The sequence below is a fragment of the Pipistrellus hanaki genome (assembly GCF_964339955.1).
Source record: "Pipistrellus hanaki genome assembly, chromosome: 2".
Classification (NCBI taxonomy): domain Eukaryota; kingdom Metazoa; phylum Chordata; class Mammalia; order Chiroptera; family Vespertilionidae; genus Pipistrellus; species Pipistrellus hanaki.
In genome coordinates, this window is record NC_140504.1 from 195,902,738 (window position 1) to 195,921,667 (window position 18,930).

General features: G+C 50.9%; 1 protein-coding gene across 1 annotated transcript in view; it reads left to right on the forward strand.

The window, feature by feature from the left end:
- CTNNBIP1 (catenin beta interacting protein 1) overlaps window positions 1–18,930 on the forward strand; it is a 41,789-nt gene that overhangs the window by 4,656 nt on the left and 18,203 nt on the right. The window contains exon 2 of the mRNA XM_084875855.1: window positions 18,211–18,293. The gene's annotated coding sequence lies outside the window, so the exon portion shown is untranslated. The remainder of the gene's footprint in view (window positions 1–18,210; window positions 18,294–18,930) is intronic.

The window sequence follows — 18,930 nt, forward strand, 5'->3', positions numbered from 1 at the left end:
TCTGCTTGCTTCTGCGGGAGTTAAAGCTTCTTACCTTGGTATTGACTCTAAAGTAACCTTGGAGTTTTGCTATTATTCTTCAGATGTGCACCAGAGACACCCACACACTAACATGTCACAGTGTCTCTGTTGGAGGAACACCAAGATTGACAGGGCAGCTTTCTGCCACCCCACCCCATCCCCCCACACCCTTCTCTTCCAGTCTCCTACTGATGTCCCCAGGCCCTCTCTAGAGGGTTGGGCCACGCTGTCTGTGTTTGGTCACTTGGTCAGGGGCACAGTGGTACCTAGAAAGCATTGGCTGTCCTGGGCGGAGTTGGGACGCTCAGCAGAGCACTCAGAGAATGGCATTTCAAACCGAGGGCTCCAGCTCGCCAGGAATCCAGAGTTGGCCTCCTCAGGCTGGGTGCAGTTGGCCAGCTTCTCAGCTCCTCATTCAGGCACCTCCTTGTCAGTTGGTGTCCATGATGCCACTTGCTCTTAACCTTGAGAGGCCAACAGGAGTTCGTGGGAATCCAGTCGGACTTTTGTGTTGTAAGTCACCGTCAGGAGGCGAAGTGCCGGTTAGTCATCTGTAGCCTTGTAAAAACTCAACCGTGTGGGTGCAACCGCTTTCTCAAGTAACTGGTTTTGTGTTTTTTTTTTTTTTTTTTTTTTTTTTTTTTTTTTTATTACAAGAGTGATAGGCGCTCATTTAGGAAATGAGGAAATGAAGGATAGTGGCCTTTCACATACATTATCTCATTTAATCCTCACTGTTGATTCTGAGATATGCACCTTTATTACCATTTTACAGATTCAGAAGCTGAGGCTGGAAAGGTTAAGTCACTTGTTTGAGGTCAGGCTAGTCGTGAGCAGAGTCAGATTCAAACAGAGGCAGTATGTAGGGCCTGAGCCTCAGTGAGCTCTGAGCACCCTGTTGGACGCTGCTTCTTAGCATAAAGGACAGAGAACAGAATCCCGCTCAGGCCCCGCCGGGTGGCATTGTCAGGGTCCAGAGTTAGCTCACTGGCTGATGCAAAGAGCTGGAATCCTGCGCCCTTCCCCTGTCTCTTCTGACCTTGGGCAAGCTAATTAACCTCCATTTGCCTTCCTTTCCCCAACGGTAACGGTGGATAATGATACCTGTGCCTTCATAGCTCGCAGGGCCATTGTGATGTGTGAGCCAAGGTGCTTTTGAACCTCTTTATGAAAGGGTGCTGAGCACCCACTGCTATAACACTCAGTTATTAAAGGCCGATTAGGCCTGATCCTCCACGAAGCCTGGTTAAAAGGGGAAGACAGCAGTCCCAGCGGGGAAGGTGGCGTGATTGGCCCAAACCTTGTTTTCCTCCTCCTGAAGTTTCTCAACAAGTGAGGGTCATGAGTGTTTCTCCATTCTTCACGGTCATATTGTACGGTGTGAGCTTCTGTACGCAGGTGTGTGTGCCACGCATCATAGCACGGTCGAGGACCATTCATAGCAGGGCAGAGAAGGGGTTAAAGGGCTTGGGTTCTAATCCTGCCTGTGATGTCTTCATAACAAAGCCCAAAACACAGAGATCCAAGGAGCAATGGCTGTCTTCCATTTGTCCTTCCTTCCCTCCCTCCCAAAGATTCATTAATTCAATTAATAAATATTTACTGAGCTTTGATCACAGCGCGGGTCCCACTGGGAATTCTCTGGTGAGCAGGGTAAAAAGAATTACTCCCTCATAGTCTAGGGCCAAGAGGCTTATTATCTTGCTGGAGTTGTGTGAATAAAGAAAAAGCCTGCTGGTGAGTATTCCGCATCTCAGGGAAAATCAAGATATACTTTCCAGGGGTACGCCTCGGCCCCGGGGGGCATTGAAGGTGAAGGGCTGGATTTGGCTTCCCAGAACAGAGCCTTCGGTGCCCCACTTCCCAAAAGCTGCCCTCGGTGTGGGCATGTGCATTAACAATTAGCGCCTGGCGGCGGTGGTTAGTAAGAACTCCATTCCACTTAAGGCCTTCAGCCTGTGTTACTGGAGTTCAAGTCAGGGAGAGCTCAAGATCAGGGGGGTGGGCTCTTCCAAAGGTTTTTGAAGTTATGCCACCAATCTAGTGCCTTTCTAATGAATAACCGCCAGACCTGTCCCTCCAGAATTCTCTCCCTGCGGATAGGTCTCCCTCTGCTAACTTGGGAAAAAGGCATATGGCGGCAGGTGGGCTGTGGGTGGCTGTTCGGTGCTCTCCGGCCTGCTCACGGTGTTCCCGAAAGAACTGATGCCTGTGGACACCCCCCCCCCCGCCCCCCCGTGTCCTCAGTGCCCCGTTTGGGTCAGTATGCACAGAGTGGGGTGTGGGGAGGTTCTTTCTTCCCTGAGTCTGCCCAGCACCAGGCCTCGGGGTCCCTTCAAAGAGCAAGGCCGGGGCGGCCCAGCGGTTCCTGAGAAAGCACACAGTGTTCCTGCTCCCTCCAGCCAGGCCGGGGGTGGAGAGGGCAAAGGGCTGGCAGAGGCGGCTGCCCATGGTCGGAGAGAGAGGAGGCGCCAGGACAGCGTGGTGTGCTGCTGGCGATGGTACTTTCACCCAGACCCCAACATGTCGCCGTCTTCCTGGTGCTAGTCAGCTGCCCCCTCAGTCTGGGGGCCCCCAGAATCATTCATCCTCTGATCAGGAGGAAATGGCTGGCCCGGCCAGGAGACCGGGTCACTCAGTCCCTAGACTTGCCCACAGGGACGCCGGTGCAGCCGGGAGAATGTGACCCACTTTCAGATCCCCTCCCACGTGGAGAGCTGGGTGGGAGTCTTGGAGACCAGCTCCAATTAAGGGTTTTTCAGGCCTGAATATCTCCTGAGTCTCCAGCCCACATGTTTCCTGCGGTGGAATCCTGTGGTCCGTGTCCCTGAACCGAAAACAACCCGAAGCAGATGAAGTTCCACCTCGTCCTGCCGTCCTGGCTGCGGCCAGCGGGGCTCCCTGTGGGATCGGGGTCCCTTTGGGTTCAGACACCTCTCACAGTGTGAGCCCCGCCCTGCTCTTCCTGCTAAGTCACCAGGCGAACCAGGGCCCGGTTCCAAAGGTCAGCCTCGGCCTCCTGCCCAGACCAAGGCCTCCCAGCCCAGGCAGCCCAGCTCCCCACAGACCCATCCTGCTCCTCATCCTTGCAGGTCATCCTGCTGCTGCGGGCATGTGAGCGGAAACGTGTTCCGGGCCCTCTGGGTTTCTCTGCAGGTGGAGGACATTTGCATGCTTTTTCTGATTTTCATAATTTTATGTTTCCCCTGTGTGTGGTTGGGGATGGAGGGAGCCTGCTCTAAATGCATGGAGCTGTGAGTACTGCCAACATGACTGGGGATTTTAAGCTGGCGAAGAGGTGGTTAAGAGCCCCTAGATGATCCATTTACAAAGGAAGCAGCAAAAGGTGAGGCAGGAAAACTGCTAAGGTGAGCTCCGCGAGGCTGTGGCCTCAGCCCTGTGAGCTTCCGGACTGAGCAGAGGCTGTTCAGCCACAGTGTCCCGCGCGCCCCCCCCCCTCCGTGTCTGTCCCCATTGTTGGCACTGCCCTGTGGCCTCTTGAGGCACATGGTGTTCCTCTGGCCGGCACTGGCGTTGCAGGAAGACAGGGGTGCCAGTGATTTCAGTAGGACCTGGTGGGGGGTCTGTCCAGCCCTGGCTCAGTGTTCCTGCACGGAGCAGCCTTCCGGAGCTTGTGGTGGGACTGGGTGGAGTGGAGTCACCAGAACAAATGTCCTTCCTCCCCTTCGGTGTGAAGCTGCCACTGCCACCTGCCAGGCAGCATGTGCCCATCCCTCACGGCTGCCCCAGAAGGTGGCTGCCCCCCTCACGTCCCATCTCTTGGGAGAGAAGAATGCTCCCAGGCCTGTGAGCAGAGATGGGGGAGTTTGAATGCTCAGCTCCAGGCACTGCACTGGACTGGCAACCTCCCAGAAAAGATCCTTCTTTTGTTCTCATGTTCTGACCGGACTTCACTTCCTGTAGAAGAAAAACCATTTGTTGGAGTAGGTAATGCATACCATAGTCCAGAATTCAGAAGGCTACACGGAGAGCACTGCCTTCCTCCTCCCCTGATTCCCATCCCCGAAAGACCACGCTACCGTCTTGTGCATCTTAACCAGAGACATCTGCATGTGTACACGTGCACCACACACGTGCGGCCGCACACAGGCCTGACATGCACTGCTTGTTCCATACTGTAACTAAGCAATAAGTACTAGAACTCTCCACACCACCACCAGCACCACCATCACCACCAGCACCACCACCACCACCACCACTGTCCGCTAACACCTCTGGAGCATTTCCTGTGGCCATCGTGGAAAGTGCTTTACTTATATCAACTCATTCACTCCTCACAACAGCCCTAGGAACTAAGTACTGTTATTGCCAACAGTTTGCAGATGAGTAAATGGAGGCACGGAGAGATTAAGTTACTTGTCTAAGGCCATTTAGAACTATCTCACTCACTTTAATGGTTTCATGACATTCTTTTGATTGGTTACATTTTTATTTTTTAAAACTAGTCCACTGTTGGTGAGCACTTAAGTTCTCTTTTGTTAGTATGAACCAGGAAGATTCTAATACACATATCTTTGTGCATTTGTATAAGTGTATCTGTAGGATAAATTCCTTCAGGCTGAATTGTTAGAGCAAAGGGTACGTCTGTTTCAATTTTTAGTTTTGTGAAATTGACCTTCATGGAGAATCTCATGTTTTACATAACCACTAAAATTGTACAAGAATACCTATTTCCCTTGGTAAAAATTAAAAAAAATTTAAATAAATATTTTTTTATTGATTTCGGAGAGGAAGGGAGAGGGAGAGAGAGAGAAACATCAATGATGAGAGAGAATCATTGGTCAGCTGCCTCCTGCACACCTCCTGCTGGGGATCGAGCCCATAACTCAGGCCTGTGCCTTTTGACCAAAATTGAGCCCAGGACCCTTTGGTCCGCCGGCTGCTCCACTGAGCCAAACACCCTAGGGCTGTTGTTAAACTTTTTTATTGTTGCTAATCTGATTGGTGAAAAGTGGCATATTATAATTTTAATTTGCATTTTCTTTATGAGGAAATAAAACATCATATATCACATCTTTAGGAGCCATTTATGAATAATCTATTATATTGTTTGACCATTTCTTTCTTGGTTTGGCCATTTTTTTCTTATTGATCTATAGGTACTATTTATATACTAAGGAAATTTATCCCATAGCTGTGATATATGCCAAACATATTTCCACAATTAGTCATTGTTCTTTCGATTATGTGTTTTTTTCTTCAGGCTGAGTTTGCTTTTTATATAATCAGATTTTTTTTAATTAAGGTATTATATGTGTACATATCTTTCCATTGTATATAATCAGATTTTTAAATCTTTAATCACTTCTAAGTTTTATTTCATATTTTTTTCTTATCCCACTGTTGTTGTTTTTCTGTTTTCTTGTAATATACATATTCTCGCTTTTCTAAACTTAAAAATCTGCTCCATAAGCAAGGCATCAAACCCGACATCACCAGCAATGGGGCAAACTGGCATTGTGTGCCTCCAGAGGGGCATGGTCAGCATCAGCCACGGCAGCTTCTTGCCATGACAAATCCAGTTGTCCTGTTCTCTAACAGTGTCAGTGTCGTGATAAACAAGGAGACGCTGGTGAGCCCTGTAGGCTAAAGGAGGTGAAAGAGCGCGAGAACCAAATGCAGTTGAGATCCTCCATTGGGTCCTGGGATAAAAACCAGGAACGGCCAGAGATGGAGTGGGGCTGGGAGATATGGATGTGGGTCAGCATTAAATTCCTCGGGGTGAAAATAGTTGGGGAGATTTGGATATGGGTCAGTATGAAATTCCTTGGGGTGAAAACGGCTCTGCAGGAGAATGGCCTTAGGGGAAACTTAGCACAGCATCGGGACACCTGCAGCTTACTTTCAAAAAGGCCCAGGATGAAAAGCAAACATACTCTCATGAACCCACAACGCGGAGAGACGAGACAAAGGCGGCCCAGGATTAGCAGCGGGGGCTCGCGGACAGGTATGGGGATGCTCCTGCTGCTGTTCTTTCAGCTTCTCTGTGGCTTTGACATTTTTCAAAGTAAAAAGGCGAGGAGAAAAGGACACCAGCTTTGTTCCGCCTGGGATTTATTTTGGTTTCAGCCCCCTTGGCTGTGCCGGCTCTCCTGGGCCATTGTCCTGGATTTCTGGCCTCTTGCCCCTTGTATAGCACACCCGGCGTCTGTTTGCCCTCTCTTAGGAACTCCTATTTTGGGTGAGCTCTTCTCTTTTGGACTTGGACTTGTTTCTGATTGAGTATCTTTCTGGCAGACACAGGACTTTTCTAGAAGCAGGTTAAGAACTGGTGTGCACTGATGCCTGCTGTTTTTTGTTTTCTTTTAACCTTACATGTCCCAAGTAAATTTGCACGGGAATCTAGCTCTCTGAGACTCCGCCTTCCTCAGGAATACCACCACCGAGCGCCTGTAACTAACCGCTCAGCCAGCCTAGATGGGAGCTTTTCCCCGCAGGTGAGCGCTGTTGCAAGAGGTCAAGGTCTGCTTGGGGTCTGTGGACCTGGGCTTGTCAGACTGCGGGGTCTCATTTCCTGGGATGTGCCAGCCTTAGGTGAGTAACCGGCTGTAGAACCGGGAGTCTTTCTGCCAGGGAAGCGCTCACAGGCCAGTCTTGCCAGGCACTTCTGCCACCTTCCGTGGCTCGGTGACTAATGGTTTAGTGGCTTTGGGAGCGGGAATGTCATTACAAGTGGATGATGGGGATTTGGCTCCTGAACCCGGTTATCTGGGTGCGCCTGTCTGGGTGTTTATGCCTCCACCCCTTGGGAATGGGGACAGCTTCTTGGAGCCCGCCCAGCCCTGTGGCCTCCATTCCGTTCCTGTCCACAGTCTGAGCTTTTCCGCTGGCCCCGAGCACACCTCTCGGTGACAGTGGCAGATCCCGCTGCATTAGGCGCTGCATTGGGTGTGTTCCCCTCAGAGCAGTGTGTGCTCTGGTCAGTCCTCACCTCGCCTCCCGCCTCCCCTTGTCCCCCCTTACCTTCCCACGGGACAGGTTTAGTGACCCCCCCCCCCCCGGACTCTCCAGTGAGTTACAGAAACAAGCACATCTAGGCTCTGAAGTTGTCTTGGTTTAAAATATTTTTGACTCTGATTATCAGCTTGTTCAACATTTCGGAAGGAAGGAAACTAAGTCTTCAGCAGCCTCTTAGGGGAGGTTTCCTCCTTCCTTGGGTTATTTTCTGTTCGGAGCGAGCTGGAGGGAGAGGAGAGGGAAGTCACTGCCTGCGGAGTAGGCAGAGCAGTTATCCAAACAAACGGTGTGGCTCATGGGATAGTGCAGGTGTGCTGAACCCTTGCAAACTGTAGCAATGGTGTGGGTGTTTGTAGAGCCCCTGTCCACAGCACCCAAACATATCTATATTCTTATGCAAATTAGCACATACCTATATACTAAAAGCCTATAGGAAGAGAGGACAGTATCCCTAAATCCTATTTTCTTTTAAAAAAAAATATATTTTGATTGATTTCAGAGAGGAAAGGAAAGAGAGATACTAGCAGAAACATCAGTGATGAGAATCATTAATATGCTGCCTCCTACATGCCCCCTACTGAGGATGGAGCTGGCATGTGCCCTGACCAGGAATTGAACCTTGACCTCCTCGTTCATAAGTTGATGCTAGACCACTGAACCACACCAGCCAGGCTAAAACCTATTTTCTTAGGAGTTTAGAGAAGTTTCACCCAGGAGACCACACCTAGAGCCCGTCAGCGGGGCCTGCGGACAGCCACCCCCAGAGCTGGGCAGTGAGCAAGGGGCCGGCTCTGGAGGCCAAGCGGCCGCAGCCTGCCCATCCAGGGGCATGCACTACTGCAGGCCGAGCTCTTGCCCTGCAGGCAACCCGATTGACTTAATGACCTGCTTGTCGCAATGGGAACCCGGAGGCGCCCTGACCCTGGGTGCTGAGGGGCTGAGTGAACCAGGTTCGGGAGGCTTATTTATCTGACCCAGTTCTGGGAGACGGGAAGAGCTGCGGAGGGCAGTGGTTCCTGGGCGGACCAGCCAGCCTTGGGCTCTGGGAGGGCTGGGCGGGCCGTGCCTGGGCCTGCCTCTGGGATCAAGGCTTGTCCCTGCGAGAAGGCGGTTTGGTGTGAACGTGTCCATGTGGCTCGCAGTGGAGGGACCTTTTGCAGCTCCGGACAGATAAACACACCGTGTCACCGCCCGGCCCCATTCAGAGCAGAGAAAGCCTGCTCTCTGCCGCTGCCCTGGGTTGCTGGTGCTTCTGTGGCCGAGACGAACATGCTGGCCTCCTTCTCTGAGGGGGACCGAGGTCTGCGGAACCTCCTGGCCAGGCTCCTTCCCTGGGATTTTAGGCTTGGAGCTGGTCCTTCCAGCCTCAAGGTGACCCGCTAACTCCTTGAGAACACCGGCCAGCGGTACAAACCAGGTTTGCCCTCGGTGAGGGGCGGAGGAGGTCAGCAGGCTGGGCACCTCAGACGCTGATCTAGGTCACAGAGAGAAAAGGTCCTTCTGCCACCAGCTTGGTGGGCGGCTTTTGGTACTGCAGGTGCTCAGCCCCTCAGGGTGGCCCCGCCTGGGAGCCCAGGAGGGGGGTGGGCGCTGCCATCCCCTTGAGAGCTGAGGGTTCCGGCCCTTACATTCACTTACAACTAGGCCAGGGTTCAGGAGTCTGCATTGCCCACCCCCTGGAACCTGCCAGAGGCCGAAGGTCACAGTCAGACTGAGTCAGAGGCCCTTCCGGAGCTGGTTCTGTAGGTGCTGGTTCCTGACTCCACGGCTCAGGCTCCCCGGGCCAGGTTTCAGGGCTCCAGCTGTTCCCTGGGAGAAAAAAAAGAGCCTTTTTAAAGTCAGTAAAGATGGCTTTTTTCCTTCTGTCATTGTTGGCCTGCTGTGCGGAGAGGAGATAAAACGGCACCTGCATGTATGTCCCTTGGTCAGAACTCTAGAGCTAATGACTTGCCGGGATGGGGAGTGCCTGGGGCAGCGGAAACCTCTCAGGATCCCCGTTCCCTTCCTGTCCGCATTGTTCTCCGAGCTGTCAGGCCGGCCCGCCAGGTGCTCTTTCTTAGCTGGAAAGAGGGGGGTTTCTCCCAGTTCAGGACTCAAAGAGACAGTGAGACTGGGTGACTTTTCCTGTGAACCAGGCCAGAATCACAGGCACATTTTTACACTAGAAGTTCTAAACGGGGGCCTTCGGCCAGTCCAGTTACATCAACATGTTAATATGCACAGACCAGCTCCTTCAATGCCTCTGAGACTCACCCTCTCTGAGGTGAGGACATCCGGAGCCCGGAGGCTTCCTTCTCCGTCCCCAAGTGACTAATGCAGATGTGACTGGAAGCACTTTCCAACCATCCAGATCCTTTAGCACAGGACCTCAGGCTCTTCCAGGGGCCACGGAAGTATTGGAGACCTGGAAAAAAAAAAAAAGGACCCGCTCCCTCGACTCTATGAGTTATGAGAATTCTGTTTAATGTGATGTGGGTCCCTTTTAACCTGCCTCTGAGAATTAGACTGCCTGGGCCTATGAAGGCCTTCAAACCAGCTTGTGGCCTGCCCTCAGCGGGTGTCTAGTTTGGAGATGGGAGCAGAGATGCAGATGCCCAGGTGCCAGGCCAGGGCAGTGCTGTGAGTGGAGGAAATTTGGGCCGGTGTGCAAACACAGGCGTCCAGGCTGCCCAGAGAAGGTACCGATAGAATGGTGAGCAGTCGGGAGGGAAGAGTGTTCTAGGCCCAGGGACCGGCAGATGGGAAGGCCCGGAGGGGCTGGAGCAGTGGCCACTCCGAGGGAACACTGAGGGAACACAGGATTTCTCTCCCTCCCTGCTATGGAATGGGGGCCAGACAACTCCTTGTTGTGGCAGCTGTCCTGTGCATCGTAGGATGCTTAGCCACCTCCCTGGCACCTACCCAGTAGCATCTCCCAGTTATGACAGCTAGAACCCTGCCCAGCGGTTGAGCATCCGTCTATGAACCAGGAGGTCACATTCAATTCCTGGTCAGGTCACATGACCGGGTTATAGGGTTGATCCCCAGTAAGGGACATGCAGGCGGCAGCTGAGCAATCATTCTCTCTCATTATTGATGTTTCCATCTCTCTCTCCCTCTCCCTTCCTCTCTGGAAAAATAAACAAACAAACAAACAAACAAACAAACAAATAAATAAATAAATGTCTTGGGACATTTCCAACTGCCCCTACTGAGGACAGCCAGGATCTGACTGCCTGCCCTGCACCAGGGCGAAGGGGTGCCATGCGCAAGAGAGGCCTGTGGGGCTTGCTCAAAGGGAGAGTCACGCCACGGAAAGGAGGGTGCACCCCTAAGTCTAGCCTAACCTCGGTTTTCTGTGTTGAGACCTTCCTCCGGGTCCTCGGGACAGCTGGGAAGGATGGCCATGTCCTGGTTATTACTGGGCTGTTGTCAGTCATATGAGGTGGATCTGATTCTTTTTTTTTTTTTTTAAATATATTTATAACTTATTTAAGTCTACTTTTATTTTTAAAAATTTTTTAAAATATATTTTATTGATTTCTTACAGAGAGGGATAGAGAGCTAGAAACATCGATGAGAGAGAGATACATCGATTAGCTGCCTCCTACACGCCCCCCACTGGGGATGTGCCCGCAACCAAGTACATGCCCTTGACCGGAATTGAACCCGTGACTTTTCAGTCCACAGGCTGATGCTCTATCCACTGAGCCAAACTGGTCTCGGCCGGATCTGATTCTAATGCTTCGTGAAGGGCCTTCATCCGAGTGGTGTGCACCTGCAGCAGTACACACCGCTTTGCTGTGAAGGGGCAGGTCGAAGCTCTGAGGGTAATTCCATGGTAATTGTTGAGAGTTCTGGAATCAGACCTGGGCCAGCAGATCTCTGGCCAGAGAGAAGATTTGGGCTTCACAGATGCTCCCCACTCGGGAGCGCCAGTCCTGGCTGGTGGGTGTGATCGGGTGGGATACAGACATAGCTCCACACACAGCCAGGGGCACATCCTCTGCCACGCCTCACTTCCCAGTGGCTTTTTGATTTTTCCTGACTTTTAATTTTTATTTCAAATCCATAGAAAAGTTGAAATAGTACAGTGTACACCCCTATCTTTGCCTTTTGCCTCGATTCGCCAATGTTAAATGGTATTTCGCCCGTGTGCGCGTACACACACACACACACACACACACACACACACTTGTTTTCCTGAGCCATTTGAGAGTAAGTTGCAAGCATTGAGGCATTTCCCCTTTAAATACTTCGGCCTGTATCTCTTAGGAACTAGGATACTTTGCAACATAATCACAGTATAATCATCATACTCAACAATACACTGAGTGGCCAGATTATTATGATCTCTGAATGCATAATAATCTTGCCACTCATATATATTAGAGGCCTGATGCATGAATTTGTGAATAGGTGGGGTTGGCCAGCCTGGCCAGGGGGAGGGACATGGGCAGTTGGCCTGCCTGCCTGCTGGTTGAACTCCTGGTTGAGGGAACAATTTGCATATTAGCCTTTTATTATATAGGTTATACACTGAGTGGCCAGATAATTATGTATTCAGAGATCATAATAATCTGGCCACTCAGTGTATAATGTTGATACAATACTATCTTATATAATAAAAGCTTAATATGCTAATTGTCTAAGCATCTGGGTCACAGTTCAACCAATCAAAGCATAATATACTAATGATATTCTAAGGCCACTCAACTGCTCACTATGATGTATACTGACTACCAGGGGACAGACAGTCGACCAGTGACCAGTCACTATGATGTGTACTGACCACCAGGGGCAGATGCTCTGATCAGTAGGTTAGCTTACTGCTGAGTCTGGCTGATCAGGATTGAGCGAGTCGGGGCCAGACACGCCAAAGTATCCTGTGGTCCCTTCCCAGCTGGCCAACCTCCTGCGTCCCTCCCCAGCCCTGATTGTGCACTGGTGGGGTCCCTGGGCCTGGCCTGCGCCCTCTCGCAATCCAGGACCCCTCGGGGAATGTTGGTGAGACGGTTTTGGCCCGATCCTGCAGGCCGAGGGACCCCACTGGCGCACAAATTGTGCCCTGAGCCCAATGATGACTTTTAAGACTCTTCCCCTCCCTCCCGGGATCCCAAGGACCATTCACTGTATTTGTTGATATGCTGCCTTACCTTCTTTTCTGATTGGCAGTAGTTTGGGCTCTGGCTTCTTCTCTGTAAAGTAGATTTTCATTTTAATTTCAATTAAAATGGCTAACTCGTCTACAACTTTCTGAACCAGAGGGGCTAATAGGATGGAGAGAAAGCGTGGATTTCCATCTAAGCTCTGTCATTACCATCTTTGTGGCCTGGAGCAGGTGCTTTACCTTCTCTTGAGCCTCTGTTGGATCATCTTTAAAATGAGAATAATTCTTACCTCGCAAGCTTGTGGTGAGAACTCAAATTAAATGAGACGGGTGCTGGCCGTGACTGACATTGTGCGTGGCCTCGGAAGTGCTGTAGCAACAACAGTAATTACCATTGTTCCGCAGGCGGCCTGCCTTCACAGAGCAGGAAGGAGCTCTCGGTCATCTTTGAATTGGGTCGGCGATCTCAGGACACATTCCTCATCCCGAGCTCATCCCCTAAGAATGGTGCCACGGCCTGCAAACGCCTGACTCGCAGGCCCAGGCCGCCATTAGACCTGTTTTGCGTCATCAGACCTGTTTTGCTCGTGCTGTTGGAGGGTGCTGAGCCTGGCTCTGGACTGAGGAGGCTGAAACGTTTATTAATTAAGGCAGCTGCTCATGAGGCCCTAGAGTCCGGGAGGTTGCAGCTTAATTACTGAGAGCGGAACTTGTGGAAATTCTCTGGTGCCCCAGTTTTGATGTCGCTGGAGGACCTGATGTGCTGCCCCATGTGGAGCCCAGCCAGAGCTGCAGCTCAGCCACAGTCTTGCACCCCTCTTCCTGGCTCTGAGCTTATTTTTATCCGTTTGCTTGTATCCTGGAGAGCAGGACAGCACGGGGGTAAGAGCTCAGAAAACTCGGGTTTGACTCCTACCCCAGAACTACGTAGGACTCGCTAGGTGGGTGGTCACAGGCAGGTTACTCTCTGCATCTGTGTCCTTACTTGTAAAACCTTATAGAGATGTTTGTTGTGAAGACTGAATGTGAAGACTGAACAGATTCACGTAGTGGAGGGTAAAGAACAAGGCCTGGCCTAGCCCTGGCTGGTAGCTCAGTTGGTTAGAGCATTGTTGGGGAGGTTTCGAGTTCCATCCCCAGTCATGGTTCATATAAGAATCAAACAATGAATGCATGACTAAGCAGAACAACAAGTCAATATTTCTCTCCCCGCCTCTCTTTCTCTGTTTCACTCCCCCTCTCCCTTCTTGCCGCTCTCTCCCCCTTCCTCTCTCTCTCAAACCCTCAAATCAATAAAATAAACTTATTAAAAGTTTGTATTAAAAAAAACAAAAACAAAAAACAAGGCCTGGCTAATAGCAAGCTAGAAAATGTCAGCTATTTCTTTAACGCTGATCGCAACCAGAGGTGACTTTGCCCTTAGGGGACATATGACAGCATCTTGGAGACATTCTTGTTTGTGTCCGTGTAAGAACGTCCAAGCCTGTAAAGAATTTTTATTAAAAATGTATTTAAGCCAAACAGAGGATATGCCTGGAAGCAAGATCTCAGCAGACTGAGAAAATGCTGCCTAGCCCTGGCGCCCTGGCCTAGCCCTGGCGCATTGGTTGGAGCATTGGCCCATGGACCAAGGGGTCACGGGTTCGATTCCCAGCCAAGAGCGCATACCTCGGTCACAGGTTCGTTCCAGCCCCTGTGAGGGAACATGTAGGAGGCAACCAGTGTGTCTCTCTCAAATCGATGTTTTTCTCTTTCTCCCCCTCCTCTAGCTCCCTTCCCCTCTCTAAAACAAAACAAAACAAAACAAAACAAAAACGCTTCCTAAATGGCAGTTTCTTTTATGCTTTTGGAGCTAAGGAGGGAAGATTGCATGGAGGTGCGAGAAAGCAAGTGGGGATGGGGTTAAGGAGCGTTAGCAAGATGTGTTCTCACCCTGCCAGGCAGCTCAGCTGTTTGGAGCATTATCCCGACACTCCAAGATTGTGGATTCCATCCCTGTCAGGGCACATATGTGAATTAATCAAGGCTGCATCCATAGGTGGAACAACAAATGGATGTTTCTCCCTTCCTCTCTCAGTCAATAAAATTTTAAGATTATGTGTTCTCTTAGGGTGGCTTCCTCTGGGTGCACAGACACAGCAGACAGGGCTTGCTTGAGGCAAAGCTAAAGCGTTCACTGGAGAGGTTATATGCCTGCGGCTTAACTTCCCCCGTGACCTGTCCACTTAGGAATTTAGGATCAGATCTCCCAATGGGGTTATTTTCCGTGGAACCCTGTGTTCGGCCACAGTTGTCACAACTTGGGAGGGGGGGGTGTTATTGGCATCTACATCGTGCTCTGCTTAATGTTAGGAACATGCTCCGCATCGTTAGGCGGTTTCGTTGTGCGAACATCAAAGTGCACTTACAGAAGCCGAGGGGGACAGCCTTCTACACACCCTGGCTCTGCAGGGGAGGAAAAGCAATTCTTCCTCTACCCTCTGGGTTCCGGCTGAGATATCCAGGAAATAAGTCAGATTCACAGGAGACAGACAGACAACTTTAACGACGTGTATTCCCTGTATACATGGGAGAGACCCGGGAAAACTGAGCAACTCACCCAGATGGTGGAAGCACCACTTAAAGACCATCTTCAGCGGAAGGCCGGAGGAGATGTGGGGGTGGGGAGCCAGCGGCGGGAGGGTCCAGGAGAAGCACCATAAGGAGGGTAAGGTTTCGATGCAGGTCTGAGTTCCGCACTAAGAGTTTCTGGAGGTAAGGTCGTCCCCAGTCCCTGGTGCAGATGGAGACTCCCCTTACACCTGCAAATGCGTTTTACAATATAAAGGGGAGCTTCTACTGCGACATGAGCTTCTCCCCTGTTCCTGTTTCTTAAAGTGCACCAGCCTGAAGTAATCCCCGTGCCAGGAAGACACATTTGGAGGCGACACACACCTCCCCCACAGCTCCTGGGCTACACGACTGGAAGCATGTCACTGTACTGAACACTCCAGGTGTTTGTAACACCGTGGTATTTCTGTGATTCCAAGGACAATTGGAATATTTTAGCTCTATTATACTCTTATGGGACCACTGTTGTATAGGGTGTCTGTCGTTGACTGAACATGACTGTATTAGCGAGGGCCTGGGGTGCTGCTAAATATCCTGTACAATAGTCGGTTATCCAGTCCAAAGTGTCCGTAGAGCCCCAGGCTGAGAACCAGTGATCCCGGCCAGCAGGTGGAAACATGGAAGGGAGGTCCTGTTCGCCCCTTAGCGCTCCTTTGAGCTGATGGGAGAACTGGGAAGGAGGGGAGAAAAGGAAGCGGGAGTGTTTTAAACCTTTGAATTCTTGTTTTTGTTTACTTTTACCCCCACCCTGTAATGAAGATGCCATTTACATACATTGTCGTTGCTGCCTTCTGATCCGTCACTAGTAATAGTGACTGATATTTATTGAATGTTCCGGGCACTCTGCCCGGTGCTTTACTTGTTATCCCACTTCATGTTCAGCCGGCACTTGAGGCAGGTGTCATTGATGCCCCATTCCATGATAAGGAGACTGAGGCTCTGAGATGGGAAGGCTTTAAGCTGTCTAAAGTTTACCTCCTGGTCTTTCCCCAACACTGCTCCACTTGTGCCTCCCCCTTCTTGGTTGACAGGAACCCCCACCTTCAGCTCAGCCCACACCCCCGGGAGTCACCATCACACCTCTCTCCTCACTCCTCACTGCCCCACCAGCCGTCCAATGTCCTGCCCACTCCGGCCCCACTGCCCCCGCCTGCCTTTTGCCTGAACTTCTGCCACAGCCTCCATGCTGGTCTCCCCACTTCTGCTCTCGCCCCTCAGTCTCTTCTCCATTTTCATGGAGTGGCCTCGCTAAAACCCAAGTCATACCAGGCCACAGTGGCTGCCCTTTCTTAAGGGTCAAGGTCGGGTTCTCACAGAGGCCTCAGGGGGGCCCCGCTTTCCTGATCTGTGAATTGGGAACACGTCAAATGGCATGTAGAACAGCGGTCCCCGAGTCCCTGGACAGTCCCGCCAGGAACACCATCCCTTTGCTGTGTTCCCCTTAAAATCATGGATACCAGGCTCCTCTGCTCCTCCCCTGCCTGAGCCCTGTAGACCAACCATGTCAAACTCGAGGCCCGCAATGAATATTTTTGTGGCCCAGCCAATATAACGGCATGTAAGAAATGTTTTAATAAAAATTTCATAACTTAATTTTGACAATATCCTGTTATACATAATTATTAATAATGAACTACACTGTTCGCTAATGACTGATGACTATAATCGTGTTGTAGTCATTTCCTTTACGCACCCTACACGCAGGCGCACCATTTCTCTCCACTAATCCTAGCAGCAAACATTTTAGCAGCCGATGGCCACGCCGTTAGTCTCGGACTGACTTGTTTGGTGTGTGCAACAGGAAATGTTTTGCTTTTGAAGAACAAGAAAAATAGGTTTATTTGCATTACGATTACTAATTTGTGCATTTATTCAGGGACTGGCAAGTTAATATTCAAGAAAAAATATTGATTTTTATTAAAATGTTCTATTATTTTATGTTAACGATTACTCATTTCAGCCCTTTGTAGTCAGCATGTCTCTATTGAAATAAGCCTACGTTCCTATGAAAATGGAAGCTCTTGTTTTCCTGTGGCCCGCATACACTTACACCGCATTTATTTGGCCTTTGGGCTGACATGCTTGCTGTAGACAGTAGGAGGCCAATTGGTCGTTGTGGTCGGTGAAGAGAGAGGAAAGCGCCTCAGAAGTGGGGGAAGGTGTCTCTTTTCATCTCGTTCTGAAGGAATGTGGGGAGTGAACGTTCCCCAGGGCCTTGGTATTTGGGTGCTTTGATATCGAGAGGAATAAAAGAGCAATTAGTCACTATAAATATCTGTTCCCACAGGGCAGTCTGAGGGTGCTGGCTCCTCCACCCCAGGCCATCGGTAGTTGAAGGTATAAGGGATATGCAGAACACAGACCCAGAGGTAGAGACATGTCTGCCTGTAGGGGGGGCTGCTGAAACCTCACTTTCTATGGTAGGGGTGTCGAACTCAATCAGAGAAGGGGCCAAAATCTAAAACCCAGCCTAAATCGCGGGCCGAATGGTTTACTGAACAGTCATAAACTGACAATGTCATAAACTGACAGCGGAGTGCAGTGATGACAGCACGGGGCGAGCCACATTGCAAGGTCTGGCGGGCTGGATTTGGCCCGCGGGCCTTGTGTTTGACACATGTGTTCTATGGAAAACACATTTCCCTCGGCCCCCCGTGCAGAAATTGTGAAGACACGGGGTTTCAAAGCTCCCTTGGGCCTGTACCTGCCCTGGGAACAGGTTTCTCAAAGGGTTTTCCTCGGACCCCTGTCTTCACCGCAGGGCTGAGCTGGGAGGCCACCTTGCACCCAGGTGCTGAGGTCTGTGTGCCACCGCGGAGGAGGCTGACCAGGTGGCAGCCCGAGGGCAAGTCTCCCTGGTGACCCCTGCCTGTCCCCCTGTGCCTCCCACCTGTCAGCCTTTCTTCTTGTCCCTGTTTCTGTTAATGAACCTGCAAAGGGCCTGGGCGGTGAGTGGGGTGTGGGTGACAGACAAGAAGACCGTGTTCTCTGATTCCTGGAAGAGGTGTGTTTGGCAGCGGTTTTGTGGCCAGGAGAGTAGGCTGTAAGTAGGTTGTTATCTGTAACTGTATTGTATATTAGTGTAGCTTCCATAGACCGAGCACAGACACAGTGCACGCCGGGCACAGGGGAGATGGAGCGCCAGGTGCTTTGGAGGTGCCCCTTCGTGTGCGGGTGTGGGCCTGGCCGGTCAGCTGCCCGGAGTGACTCACTCCGGTCCCAGCACAGCTTCCATGGGACCCGGTGACTAACTCAGCGGGAGGAGGGTGTGTGCTGACCTGCTTTAGTGGGGAATGACAGCAGGCACAGCGCAGTCAGCACCTCATCCCAGAGGTGTTGGTGCAGGCCCCTGGGCTGGCCAGACACACAGGTATTTCTGGACGGCGGCAGAGCCGTTGCCATGAGCTTCCCGCCCGCGGCCCTGTATCTGTCAGCAGGGCGTGTGCTCAGGGTGGACTCGGCAACCATTGGGGCCTCCTGGCTCCTCCCAGGACCATGTTCTGTTTCCACAGGGCCGCACCTTCCTACTTCTCCCCGCGCAGCCCGCCCCGCACAGCTGAGCGCCTGCTTGCCTGAAGTTCATTTCCAGAAGCAGGTAAGGACCGGGGAAGGGGATCTGGGATGTGGCTGTAGATCAGTGCTGGGAGCGCCCTTGACTGCGAAGTGAGGGCATCTCATTCCCTTCCCCGCTGTCCCTAATAATGCTCATTCCTTAGGGTAGATCCTGGTGTGTGCGGCTCTGCTCGTTACTCCCAGGCTGTTAAAATGTCGTGTCTGAAGTGATGTTTTATAGAAGCTCTATGAATAGCACAATTATATTGTAATATATTTGTATGCAAATGTAACGTACATTTCAAATGTGAGCATTTAAAATATATCACTTTTTAATTTTTAAATATATTTTTATTGATTTTATAGAGGAAGGGAGAGGGAGAGAGGATAGAAACATCAATGATGAGAGTGAATGATTGATCGGCTGCCTCCTGCATGCCCCCTACTGGGGATTGAGCCTGCAACCCAGGCATGTGCCCTTGCATCAAATCAGGGAACCTGCAGTCAGCAGGCTAGCACTCTATCCATTGAGCCAAACCAGGTAGGGCCATTTTTCATTTTTTTATTGAATCTATTGGGGTGACACTGGTTAACAAAATTACACACACACACACACACACACACACACAATTACACAGATTTCAGGTGCACAATTCTGCAACTCATCGTCCATACGCTGT